Source organism: Sapajus apella, unplaced genomic scaffold (genome assembly GCF_009761245.1).
Source record: "Sapajus apella isolate SASKATOON/1434 unplaced genomic scaffold, GSC_monkey_1.0 scaffold20, whole genome shotgun sequence".
NCBI classification, from domain to species: domain Eukaryota; kingdom Metazoa; phylum Chordata; class Mammalia; order Primates; family Cebidae; genus Sapajus; species Sapajus apella.
This window is the reverse complement of record NW_022436960.1, coordinates 7437205-7451707: the sequence shown is the minus strand read 5'-3', so window position 1 is coordinate 7451707 and position 14503 is coordinate 7437205. Positions and strand designations below refer to the sequence as shown.

The window sequence follows — 14503 nt, the reverse complement described above, 5'->3', positions numbered from 1 at the left end:
CAAATTTTGGGTGCAGTTACTGATGCATGGATTTGGCTGGGAGCAAATAAACAAGGAGTGTATCACATACCTCAAAGATACTGTGGGTTTGGTTCCAGACCACCGCAATAAAGTAAAAATCACAATCAAGTGAGATACATGATTTTTTGGTTTCCCAGTGCATATAAAATTATGTTTACACATACTGTAAGCTATTAGGTATGCAATAGCATTATGTCTAAAAATGTACATATCATAATTTTAAAATACTTTATTGCTGGAAACTACTAACTAATCATCTGAGCCTTCAATGAGCTGTAATCTTTTTGTTGGTGTAGGGTTTTGCCTTGATGCTGAAAGCTGCTGACTGCTCAGGGTGACGGTTGCTGATGGCTGGCATAGCTGTGGCAATTTATTAAAATAGACAAACATGAAATTTGCCACATTGTTTAACTCTTTTTTCACAAAAGAAAAGTATTGTATGCTGTTTGATAGCATTTTACCCGTAGTAGAACTTCTTCCAAAATTGAAGTCAGTCTTCTCAAACCCTACCACTGCTTAATCAACAGTGTATGTAATATTCTCAGTAGTTTGCTGTCATTTCAATAACGCTTACAGCATCTTAACCAGTTGACTTCATCTCAGGAGATTTCAGCAATTCAATGATATAGTCAAGCTTTACTTCTAATTCTAGTTCTCTTGCTGTTTCCCCAACATCAGTAGTTACTTCATCTGCAAAGTCTTGAACCCCTGGAAGTCATTCATGAGGGTTGAAATCAATGTCTTTCAAACTCCTGTTCATATTGATATTTTGACTTCCTCCTATAGATAATGAATGTTCTTTTGTTTTTTTTTTTTTGAATGAAGGAGAGGAAGAAAGAGAAAGGGGAAGAGGGAGAGAGAACAGGGGTGTTGCTTTATTGCCTGGGCTAGAATGCCATCTAAAAATGGGTATGCCTATAATTGTGCTTAATAATAGAGACATGAAAAAAAAATGAGGGAAGAAAATAGCAAACAAGCATCCAACCAATATTTCATTTAAACCTGTAAATAGATGTGATGTGGTACTGATAAGAGTGTATATTTTGTGTATTTAAAGTGGAGAGTTCTATAAATGTTAATTAAATTTACTTGTTCCGGATCTGAGTTCAAATCCTGGATATTGTTGTTAATTTTCTGTCTCATTGATCTGTCTAATATTGATGTTGAAGTCTCCCACTATTACTGTGCGGGAGTCTAAGTCTCTTTATAAGTCTTAAATACCTGGGTATTCCTGTGTTGAGTGCATGTATATTTAGGATCTTTAGCTCTTCTTGTTGCATTGATCCTTTTATCATTATGTAATATCCTTCTTTGCTTCTTTTGATCTTTGTTGCTTTAAAGCAACTCCTGCTTTTTATTTATTTATTTATTTTTGCTCTCCATTTGGTTGGTAAACCTTTCTCCATCCCTTTGTATTGAGTCTTTGTGTATCCTTGCATGTGAGATGGGTCTGGATGCAGCATACCGATGGGTTTTGGCTTTTTTTGCCTGTCTGTGTCTTTGGATTGGGGGATCTAGTAGATTTAAATTTAGAATTAATAATAATATATGTGAGTTTAATACTGCCATTTAATGTTAGCTTGCTGTTTTGCCTATTAGTTGATGTAAATTCTTGATTATGTTGATGCTCTTTACTTTTTGGTATTTTTTAGAAAGGCTGATACTGGTTGTTTCTTTCTATGTGTAGTGGTTATTTCAGAAGCTCTTGTAAAGCAGGCCTGGTGGTGATGAAATCTCTGAGTGCTTGCTTGTTCACAAAAGATTTTATTTTTCCTTCGCTTATGAAGCTTAGTTTGGCTGGATGTAAAATTCTGGGTTGAAAGTTCTTTTCTTTAAGGATGTTGAATATTGGCCCCCACTCTCTTCTAGCTTATAGGGTTTCTGCTGAGAGATCTGCCGTGAGTCTGATAGGCTTCCCTTTATGGTTAACCTGACCTTTCTCTCTGGCTGCCCTCAGTATTTTCTCTTTCATTTCAACCCTGGTGAATCTGGCGATTATGTGCTTTGAGGTTGGTCTTCTTGAGGAATATCTTTGTGGTATTCTCTGTATTACCTGGAGTTGAATATTGTCCTGCCTTGCTAGGTTGGGAAAGTTTTCCTGAATAATATCCTTAAGTGTATTTTCCAGCTTGGATTGATTCTCTTCGTCACATTCAGGTACACCTATCAAACGTAGATTAGGTCTTTTCACATAGTCCCATATTTCTTGGAGACTTTGCTCATTCCTTTTTATCCTTTATTCTCTAATCTTGTAATCTTGTTTTATTTCATTAAGTTGGTCTTCAACTTCTGATATCTTTTCTTCTGCTTGATCTATTCGCTGTTAAAACTTGTGCATAGTTCGTGAAGTTCTCATGTTGTGTTTTTCAGCTCCATTAATTCACTTATATTCCTCTCTAAATTGTGTATTTTTGTTAACATTTCATCAAACCTTTTTTCAAAGTTCTTAGTTTCTTTGCATTGGGTTAGAACAAGCTCTTTTAATTTACAGAAGTTTCTTATCATCCACCTTTTGAAGACTTCTTCTGTTAATGGAACACACTCGTTCTCCATCAGGCCTTGTTCCGTTGCTGATGAGGAACTGTGATCCCCTGTAGAGGGAGAGGCGTTCTGTTTTTGGATATTCTCAGCCTTTTTAGGCTATTTTCTTCCCTTCATTATAGATTTATCCATCTGTAGTCTTTATAATTACCGTCTTTACAATTGGGTTTCTGAGTGGACGTCCAACTTGTTGATTCCCAGTGCTAAAATCTGAGCAACCCACTGCGCAGGCCAAAACAGTGGTGTTATGATTGATGGTGCTTTTCTGACTCTGCCCCAAGAACCACTGCACCAAGGCAGCGGCAAAACCGCCTCGCCAGCCACAAGAGTTGCGCTGGCGATCCATGGGTCTCCTCCACTGGGAATCTCCTGGTGCATGAGCAACAAAAATTCGTCTGAAAGTGTGGTGTCCTCTCGTTCTCTGTGCTTTCACTGGGAGCTACAGTCCCGAGCTGCTAGTGATCAGCCATCTTGGATCTCTCTCCAGATAATGAATGTTCTTAATGGCATTTAGAATGGTGAGTGTTTTCCAGAAGGTATTCAATTTATATTATCCAGATCCATGAGAGGATTCACTATCTATGGCAGCTATAGCCTTATAAAATGTATTTCTTAAATAATAAGATTTGAAAGTCAAAATGACTCCTTGATTCATGGGCTGCAGAATGGATGTTGTGTGAGCAGGCATGAAAACAACATTCATCTCCTTGTATAGCTCCATCAGAGCTCTTGGTGCCTAGGTTCATTGTCAATGAGCAGTAATATTTTGAAAGGAATCTTTTTTATGAGCAATAAGTCTCAACAGGGGACTTAAAATACCCAGTGGTGTATTCAGGAATCATTTTCATTAATTTCTTCTCTTCAGCTGTGGAAGTCCTAGATGGCATCTTCTTCCAGGAGAAGGCTGTTTCATCTACACTGATGCCACCTTCATCAGTGATCTTCTGGATAACTTCCTGCATCTTCTACATCGGCACTTGCTGCCTCACCTTGCACTTACATGTTATGGAGACAGCTTCTGTCCTTAAACCTCATGAACCAACCTTTTCTAGCTTCCAGCTTTTCTTCTGCCCCTTCCTCACCGCTCTCAACCTTCATAGAACTGAAGAGAGTTGGGATCTTGCTCTGGGTTAGGCTTTGGCTTAAGAAAATGTGGCTAACACGATCTATTCTGTTCACTAAAACTTTCTGCATATCAGCAATAAGGCCGCTTAGCCTTCTTATCTTTTGTGTGTTCACTGGAGCAGGACTTTTAATTTCCTTCAAGAATTTTTCCTTTACATTCACAACTTGGCTAACTGGCCCAAGAGGCCAAGCTTTTGGTCTGTCTCATTTTTTGACATGGCTTCCTCACTAAGCTTAATCATTTTTAGCTTTTAATTTAAAGTGAGAGATATGTGACTTTTCTTTTCGCTTGAATGATTCAAGGCCCATTGTAGGGTTATTAATTGGCCTAATAGTAATATTGTTATATCTCAGGTAACAGGGAGGCTTGAGGAGATGGGGAGAGATGGGAGAACAGCTAATCAATAAAGCAGTCAGAACACAGGCATTTATCAGTTAAGTTTGCTGTTTATGGCACCCCAAGACAATTACAGTAGTGACATCAGAGATCATTGTCACAGATCACCATAACAGATATAATAATAATGAAAAAGTTTGAAATATTTTGAGATTACCAAAATGTGACACAGACATGAAGTGAGCAGATGCTGCTAGTAAAATGAGACTTGCTGAATGCAGGGTTGCCATAACCCTTTAATGTGTAAAAGGTGCAATATCTGTGAAGTACAAAAAGTGAAGTGCAGTAAAATGAAATATACCTGCATTACACTTTTGAGAGTCATATTACCAAAGAAACCATACAGACAGACTGAGTAAGCCCTTCACTCTTCAAGTGTTAAGGCTTGCACCAAACTTTTAGAGCAGCAGTCCCTAAGGAGGGCTTATTTCTCAATGCCTGATTCACATGCTACCAAGGAGGCTTACAAAAAAGGAATGAACTCACAGGTGAACCATGGAGAAACAGGCTCATGGAGAAACGTGAACAAAGAAGCACCTCTTAGCAGAATTAGGCCCTAACCACAGATGCCAAGGATACAGGCTTTCATGACATCTGCCCAGTGGGATTTCAGAACTGCTACAGACAGTGACTCTATGTACTTCCCATCCTTCCGCTTTCCAAGTGAGGAGTGCCTATTGAGGCCATACTATCTCAGTTCCATCATTATGTATTGGAAGCAGGGTTGGCAGGTGACTTTTTTTTTTCTGTTCAGATATCCTTGGACCAAAAGGAGCCACATGTGAACTTGATGGGAAGATGGCTAGACATCACTCAGAGATCTGAGTTTGAACTGTATGTGGTGACTGGGGGTGGGGGTGGGGTGTTAGAGGAGGGGTTGACTGAGCTCTATGTGGGGGCAGAAAGAAATGAGGAGACAGCTGGTGATGAGAAGGGAATGCTTGGCAGAGATGGCATGCGCCAAGTATTCCGTGTGCTTCTTTGCACTTCTCAGCCTCCCTTGAACCTGGGTTGAGACTATGTGAATAGTTATGACCTGTGAATGCAAGTGACATGTGTCTTTCTCTCTTGCAGAGGCAGTATACATCAAGTGACATAGTAAAAAGTAGAAAATGCCCCCTGAGCACATTGAACTTTACACAAAGAAAAGCATAAACCTTTATTGCATGAAGTCATAGTGATTCCTGGGTTAGTTAGTTTCTGCAGCAGACCCTAGCCTGTACTGACTAATATTCTGACTATGTGCTACTTTTCTTCAAGTCATTGAGTAGAAACAGACATTTAATAACAAAATAACATGTTTAGTTAAAAAGTTTCTAAATATTTATAAAATTCTGATGCTCCTGGTCCCTGGACTTCTAGAACCTCTTCTGAACCAGGCTACAAGTTTGGTTGAACTTATTTTTTTCTGCTTTTATTTCTGAGCATGAGGGAGGAGCTGGAGGTGCCACCGATATCTCTGTCCTCTTTTTCACTCAAACCCTTCAGTAAACTATGTGGGCCAGGTTTAGGGTGGGGGAAACTTACATTATTTTATATTCTTTCATTTACTGAAATACTATGTATTTATATATAAATAATATACAACTTTATTTGTAAATACTATTATTCTAGAGGACACACCCACTGGACTTTCCTCTACACCCCCAAATCCCACATTGAGTTAGATTCAGGTTCGAGGTCCCCCATGGGGCCAGGTTGTTTCATTCCTTCATGCTTTGGGTGCAGTACTTCTTCTGCCTGAAACATCCTCCCTCCCCACCACCTTCTCCATACCCCAAACTCACCTGTTCATTTTCTCAATCTGGGTCCACCATGCCCCTGGGCTGACTAGACCACCCCCTCCTTGGTGAGCCTGTGTTGTACTGGACCGAGTGTAGAAAGTTATCGCCAAGACAAAAGTATGCCAGATTGCAGGGTCATTTATTATGCCGGTGACCACAGAGGACTCATGTCTCTCCAACCTGTGGTGTCAAAAGGAGGGTGCCACGACTTTTTATACCCGAAAAATCACCTTGGGTGTGGGGGTGAGGAGCGGGGATGGGGATGAAAAGGTTTCAGACATTCCAAGGGCTTGGGGATTCTGTGATTCACCTCCTGGGTGGAGACAAGGGCGGGGGTCTCCGGACATTCCAAGGGCCAGGGAACTTTTGTCATTCTGTTTGTTACTTCAGTGGTTTACAGAAGTCAAGATATACATTTGTTTACACATCATCTGGGTGGTGATAGAAGTCACAGATTTTAGCAGTTACTGATAAGAAAAGGTAAGCAGCTTTACATAGTTTTGCAGAACAAACTAGCAGTTCTATTTACAGAGGCCAAGGACAGTAGTTATTGTGAGGAGAATGGGGCAGCCATTTCAACTTATTTAAAAAACAGTTTTGCATTTTATAAAATAGTGTTGCTCAGGTTCTGGCTCTAGGCCAGCACAATATCACACCTGTGGTGCCTCCAGTACACCCGCCGCATCACAGAAGGGTCCTGTACACATTTCCCTTCTGTGATAGTTAATTCTATGTGTCGACTTGACTGAGCTAAAAGGTGCCCAGGTAGCTGGTAAAACATGGTTTCTGGGTGCATCTGTGAGGGTGTTTCCAGAGGAGATTAGCATTTGAATTAATAGACTGAGTAAAGAATGTGGGCGGGTGACATCCAATCTGTTAAGAGCCCAGATAGGACAAAAGGACAGAAGAGGGACAAATTCTCTTTCTTCTTGAGCTGGAACTTCCATCTTCTCCTGACCTTTGACACTGACCCCTGGTTCTTGGGCCCTCAGACTTTAGGACTTACACCAGCATCCACTCTATTCTCAAGCCTTTGGACTCAGATTGAGTTACATCACCAGCTTTTCTCCATCTCCAGCGTGCAGACGGCAAATCATGGAACTTCTCAGATGTGTGTGTGTGTGTGTGTGTGTGTGTATATGTATATATGTGTATACACATGTATATATATAGAGAGAGAGCTAGAGAGTGTATATGTATGTATATATGTGTGTGTATATATACACACATATACGCATATACATATATGTGTGTATATATGCATGTATATATATACGTATGTGTATATATGTATATATATACACACATGTATATATGTATGTACATACGTATATATATACATACATATATACGTATATATACATGCATATATACACACATACACATATACACACATATATACATATGTATATACATACATGCATGTGTAAATATATATATATACACACACACATATGTATCTTATTGATTCTGTTTCTCTGAAGACTCTTGACTAATACACCTTCTGTCTTTCTGTCTTCCCTTCCCTCCTCAACTGTAGGGTCCTGGAGCCAAGATCTGTGTTCTGTGGTCTCCATCTCCCCTGCACCAGCACATCTCATTTTGAGTTATCCACTGGTCTTGACTTGGGTGACTTTGGCTTTGGGAGGAGGAGTCCTTGCAATGTGAAGGCTCCAGCTATGCTGAGACCATGGGAAGTGGGGAGCTGTGACTATGCTGATCCTCAACGAACCTCCACAGGGCAACCAACCACAGGGCAACCAACCACTTCTTTGCTGCATCTCTCTGCTCTCAGGACTTGAGGCTTGCTCTTGAAAGTAAGGAAACCCAGGGAGAACGGTGGGGAAAGAAATCCAAGAACTAAGAAGGGAGAATTCCCTAGATGAGCTCTCTTTTTAGAATTCCTCATGGAATAGGACAGGCTCCAGAGAGCACTAACTCTGCTAGGATCAGACATCTGAATATGCTGAGCCAACTAAATTTATGCTCCAATTACCCTCTGTTGTTTCTCCTAGATATTCAGTGAACACTTTGGAAGTTCTTGTGGCCTCAGCTCAAGGAATATGAAAACAGAAGCTTGGTCTTATGCAAGCTCCATTATTCAAGGGTGAGAATATCCTCGTGGGAACCTGAATAGTCAGAGAGAGGATACCAGGGACAGAGCAAAGGATGCCAGGTGGACTGCCACCACCCTATACCTGCAGGTTTAAACCCTGGATATGTTTCAATAAGAAAACTGTTCCCAAAAGGCTCTTTGCAAGACCAATAAGAAAATGAATTCTGAATATATGCTGAGCATGACACCTGAAGTGAGAAGGCTTCCATATTTCTCCCTCACATCCCACACAGGCAGGGGAGTCATCTTCCCAGGGATCTCATCTACTATAGCTACTGTTTGCTGACCATGTACTATCTGCCAGGCAAATCATAAACATAAATCATATCAACCACTCTTCCTGTTTATAGAGAATCTGAAGCTCAGAGAGGTTAAGTGACTCACCTGACATCCACAACAAATAGTGAAGTTGGGATTTGAAATACCCAGCTTTTTTGGATTCCAAAGCTGGATGCTGTTTCTGCATCCAGTTTAGCTTTGCACCTGCTGCTTTGTCCCTTCCCTGTTAGAAATCACCTCTGCACCATTCCAAGTTTCCCACCCATTCAGCCAACATTGACTGACTGCCTACATGTACCAGGCGCTGTGCCAGCTATTGACAGTCTGAAATGAGTAAGGCATGTGCAGTAAATAGCAAGAGGGCCAGCCTTTTAAAATGTGTACCATCCAAATAGCCAAGACTGATCTTAGCCCAACATAAGACAAAGGCCCAGGTGGTCAATGTCCCCTTCCCATTTTAGCTTAACACTTTCCCTGTTGAGCAACTTTCCCTGACCTGTTCTCAGGCACCAGTATCCTCAAGGTGCCCTGTAGAATTCTCCACCATCCTCCAGAAAGGAGCTACACACCCTTATCAAAGCTGGTCAATCCACTATTTGTCCAGAACTCAGCTGACCATACAATATGTATTTTCTTCTTGGGAGCTCTGTAGACAACTCATTCGTCCAGTAAGCATTTAAGAAGTCCCTTCTAGGTGGTGATCACCCTGGAGTAGACCCTGGGGTACAACAAAAAAGTGAGACAGTGAGACTGCCTTCAAGGAGTGAAGGTTCAAAGGGAAAGGGTGGATACACAGCGCCCCATAGTGTGACAGGTAAGATGGCAGGAGTCAGGACATGCTACAACATAAAGGAAGGTAGAGTCAATACATTCTGAGGACAAATGATTCCAGAGAGGCTTTGGGGAGGAGATTAAGCAAAAGACATGAGCAGTTGTTCTTGGGTTTCCAGGAGAAGGGGTGGGCCAGGGGTTTGTGTCAAAAGCATCTCTCAGGACCATGGCCATTGGCCTCCTAAAGGTTCACTGAAAAATCACTGGAATGAGACAGATTGGTTAACAGGAGAAAAGGCATAAAAATGTATTTAATGTGTATGCACAGGAGCCTTCAGAATAAAGACCCAACTTCCCAATGAGCTACAGAAGCTTATATGTCATTTTGAAGTTACAGAAAAAATGGGGGCTCAGATTCTGGTAAAACAGGTTATTGGTGAGGAGAGGAGGAATTCTGTTGAAGGGCAGTAAGTGAGTGCTAGGAAGGATAATTAGATGGGGAACAGAGATAACCTTGTAAATAGTAAGTAGTTTGCTTTGGAATGTGGATGGTCTTTGGACAATCATTATGCTTGTAAAAGAGTCTGTTCAGGTGTGGTCATACCTTGGTCTTCTTTTCTGCAACAGCTAATGAGATAATAGGGAAGGGAAGAAAGAACAAGTATTCTCCTTGGTGGATCTGGATCTTAAGTAGATAAAGAAACTTCAGCTTCTTTGAGAGAGACAGTGGAGGCAAGGGGAGGTCAGAGAGACCTGAGGCTTCTTCAGTTCAGCATGTCAGCATGCCATATTTTGGGATATTAGTTTCTGAGCTTCAATACAAAATTCGGGAGATGGAAATAGCATGAACAAAATCACAGTGGTATAAATTATCCATGAGAGTTCTCCACATTCTAGATGGTAGGGGAATGCCCAGTCATAATTATTAAAACAACAAAATGGGAGGTCACTAGATTGAAGTGGCTCTGACACCCTGGGTTCCTATGTAAGCAAACCAAAACCTAACTCAGAAATTAAAAGAAAACAAAACTTAAGCTCAACTAATCACAGGCAACCAACTGAGCATTAGTTATTTTGTCTTCAAGTTCCTACCAGGATAGTTCAAATGAGGCTATAACCCCCCAATGAGTTCACCTTGCTCACTGCCCAGATAGAGCCAATTTATCAAGATGAGGGAATTGCAATAGAGAAAGAGTTTAACACACCTAGAGCCAGCTAACCAGGAGAACAGAGTTTTATTATTACTCAGACAGGCCTTCTCTAAAATTTGGAAGTTAGGATTTTTCAGAGAGTTTGGAGTGCAGGAGACTAGAGAATGGGTGCTGCTGATTGGTTGAGGATGCAATCACAGGGGTGTGGAAAATGGTCCTCATGCTCTGAGTCTACTTTTGGGTGAGGGTCATAGGATTGGTTGAGTGGAGAGTCATAGGTCTGGGTGCAGCCATCTGCTCATCAGGAATGCAAAAGTCTGAAACGACATCTTAAAAGTCCAATCTTAATTCTACAATAGTAATATTACTTACGGGAGTAATTGGGGAAGTTGCAAATTTTGTGACCTCTGGAATAATGACTGGTAATCATTTAACTACAAATTCAGACCTCTTTCATCCTTCTAACCAGGTGGCTTTTCATTAGTTTTACATAGTGGCTTTAGTTTTAGGGAAGAGCTATTAACATTTAAACTATAAACTAAATTTCTACCAACATTAGCTTGGCCCACGCCCAGAAGTGACCAAGGGCAGTTTGGAAGTTAAAGGCAAGATGGAGCTGGTTAGCTTGGATCTCTTTCACTGTCATAATTTTCCCACTGTTACAACTTTTGCAAAGGCCATTTCAAGCTAATTGCTCAAACATTGACTAATCAAATACATTTTTTGCTCTGCTTCCACATTTGTTCTGTAAAACCCTCTCCTTCAAACCTCTTTGGCAAGATCATGCACCATTTGAATTCTGGAAATGCCCAGTTCATGGATGGCTGAATGCTCAAATAAACTCTAATATTTTAATGTGCCTCAGTTTATCTTTTAACAAAGTGTAGTGTGTGTGTGTGTGTGTGTGTGTGCGCGCGCGCGCACGTGCACGTGTGTGCACACACACATCCATGTGCTATTGGGAAAAGAAGGACACAGCCAGGAGCTTTAGGCAGGGGCCAGATTCTTCAGGGCTTGTGAGATATGTGAGAGAGAGGCTGGACTTTTCCCTGTGGAAAAGGGTCTTAGACTTCACTGTGCATCAGAATCACCCAAGGGTCTATTACAGGCAGATTGCTGGGCCCACATCAACAGCTCTGGTTCAGTAAGGCAGGTAGCAGGCAAGGAATCTGTCTGTGTGACGGACGGCCAGGTGATACCAGTGCTGTGGTCCTGGGAACCCTGTGTGTTATGGGAGAGGCACAGCCTGTGGACATCACCTTGACCCAACCCCACCCTAGTTGACAAAATCAAAGCCAATCGCATTTGGTAGAGTTCACACTGTTACAGGAAAAAGTCCAGATCCTGACCCCAAGAGACGGTTCTTAGATCTCACTCAAGAAAGAACTCAGGACAAATCTGTGAAGGCAACTTTATTAAGGAAGTCAGGAATTAACAGAATGGCAACTCCATAGACAGCAGCCCCGAGGGCTGCTGTTTGCCCATTTTTATGGTAATTTCTTGATGATATGCTAAACAAGGGGTGAATTATTCATGCCTTCCCTTCTAGGCCATATAGGGTAACTTCCTGACATTGCCATGGCATTTGTAAACTGTCATGGTGCCAGTGAAAGTGTAGCTGTGAGGACGACCAGAGGTCACTCTCTCGTTGCCATCTTGGTTTTGGTAGGTTGGAGTCGGCTCCTTTACTGCAGCCTATTTTATCAGCAAGGTCTTTATGACCTGTATCTTGTGCCGACCTCATATCTCATCCTATGACTTAGAATGACTTAACTGTCTGTGAATGCAGCTCAGTAGGTCTCAATCTCATTTTACCCAGCCCTTACTCAAGATGGAGTTGCTCTGGTTCAAACGCCTCTGACAAAACCATCATCTCCTAAAATCAGGATTCAGGGTTTCTGAGAAAATAAGGGCTCTAGCCACTCTGTGCCCCCACTCACAGACTCACAGACAAGGCTCTGAGACAGAAGGAGCTTGCCAGCAGCTGCTGCCTGTATCTGTCAGTGGCAGAGCCAGGATTAGAAGCCTTGCTATCACCCTGCTCCACAGTGCCACAGCCACAGCTATGACTGTCACAGAAAAGTCATCCCTGGCTCTGCACCAGGCTGTCAAGGCCCAGGATGGGTCAGCTGCTAGAGCTCCTGCTACTCTGCCTGCAGGGCATGTTAACTGAATAGAGTGCTCTGGGGAGTCAGTGGAATGAGTCTGCAGTGATGACAACTCAGGTGCTGTGACAGGAGAGAGTTGCCGGCAAGTCGGGTCTTTCTCCCAAGCCTCAAATCACCGCACAAGAGTCACTCAGTCATCACTGAGAAAATTTCAGGGAAGAATGCCATTAAGTACTTTGCATTTAGTAGAGGGTCTTCAAGTGCAATCGCATATATAAAGCCACACTGGAGTGGCATTAAAAGTCAGACTTTGGGTCTATGAAAAGGTAATTGAAATGTTTTTGGAGTCCCTGTCTGAGCCTTTCCAGCAACAGGAAACTCACTAGTCCTGAAGACAGACTATTCTGTTTGGGGATGCCCCTGAGTGGGGTTCAGATTCCTTTTTGCCAGGCTCTTCAGGCCACAGCAGAAAGCATCCACAGCAGAAAGAGGCCTCTCCTCAATGGGACCCAGCAGGAGCTAGGGAGAGAGGAGCTCTGCAATTGCAGAGTTCACTGTGTCAGAGAAAGCAAATCATTTATTGTGGGGGTAATTTAGCCAATTAGCAGAATTTAGCTGATAGCATTTCTTATGCACTAGAGCCCCCTGCTGGCTAAATTCAGGACCCTCTAAATTGGAGCGCTACCAATTTAGGATATTCGGACTTTCTGCTTGGGGAATCAAATCACACATCTTCAAAATCTACTGAGAATCGTGTGGCTTATCCCATAATGAGTTCCAGGGGTCAACTGTTTAGGGGGTGAAGGGATTTAATTAGAGTCCATTAGAGTCTTCTTTCACTCAGGACGCTGATATGAATTCCCAGATGACTTAAAGACTTGCATATACAAATGTAGAATACTAAAAGAACCAGGAGAAAATAAATGTGGATGCATATTCATTTGATTCACGATGAAAAATACCTTATAAATATAGAACCAAAATAAGATTTTATAAATGAAAATATACATAGATATGGCAAGGGGAAAGACATTTATTTCTTCATAGCAGTCATCTTAGACTGAAACAGACCTAGGACGAAGACTTGTGTGCAGGAGGTTTATTGGGAAAGGCTGCTGGAATGGCACCTGCAAGGGAGCAGGACAGGCAGAGGGACACACTGAACTGCAATGCAATGGCAACAGGACTGAGAATGGCCCCTTCAGCTGTCCTGAATTAAAGTTAAGGGCCCAAAGCTTTGTGTGTCCTAATGGCCCAATCATTGGATATGAGATGTGTTAGGGAGGCAACTCCCTTAGGAAAGGACAATTCCTAGGGAGGGACTCTGCTCTGAGCCATGAGCAGGCAGCATTCTTCCAGCTGGGGAAATAGGTGCCTCTATCCTTCAGTGGGAATCTGTGTGGCATACTACAGCATCCACTACACTCGTGCTTGGTTATGACAATTTATTCTACCCTTGGCAACACTTACAACTGATATGTTTAAATCTTTGCCAGGGTTAAAAAAAAAAGTATATTGTTTTAATTTGTTAAAGTACCTTTTTATTAATATATGTACTGATTTTCTCCCATATTTTATAGCTTGCCTAGTCAAAATACTTGTTTCTTTTTCTACTAATTTTAGTTTCTCTAAGTGTATTCTTAAGAACTTTAAAATTTTTAGGCCGGGTGCAGTGGCTCATGCCTGTAATACCCCAGCACTTTTGGGAGGCCAAGACGGGCGTATCACTTGAGGTCAGGAGTTTGAGACCAGCCTGACCAACATGGAGAAAATAAAAAATTAGCTGAATGTGGTGAACCGAGATCACATCATTGCACTCCAGCCTGGGCAACAAGAGCAAAATTCTGTCTCAAAAACAAAAACAAACAAACAAAAAAACTTTATATTCTAATTTATGTTTACCCATTACAACCAGTTAGATTTTATTTTCTTCCTTTTTCTTAAAAGCCTGAAGGTAGAATCTTTAATGAATGCTAGCTATCACAACTGCTGAAATGATGTCAAATTCTTTTGAGAGAAATTTATCTTCTAGCAAAAAATCATTTCGCTTCACTTGTAGATGTTCTGAAATCTAGATATGATGACTGAATCTTTTGTGCCCCCAAAAGCATGCATGGACAAGCCTCTAGAAAAGCCATATATTATTTTAAAATTATTTTTTATTTAACTTTTATTTTAAGTTCAGGTGTACACATGCAGCTTTGTTATAT

The 14503-nt window shown here is 41.5% G+C and overlaps 1 long non-coding RNA gene across 1 annotated transcript; it reads right to left on the bottom strand.

Annotated features, from left to right (window-relative positions):
- Positions 1–3510: 3510 nt before the first annotated feature.
- On the bottom strand, positions 3511–14183 carry LOC116557681. Its single transcript, XR_004271648.1, has 3 exons — positions 14173–14183; positions 8760–8764; positions 3511–3718 (listed from the first exon to the last, which is right to left on the bottom strand). It is a non-coding gene; the product is annotated as an uncharacterized LOC116557681 (long non-coding RNA).
- Positions 14184–14503: the final 320 nt, after the last annotated feature.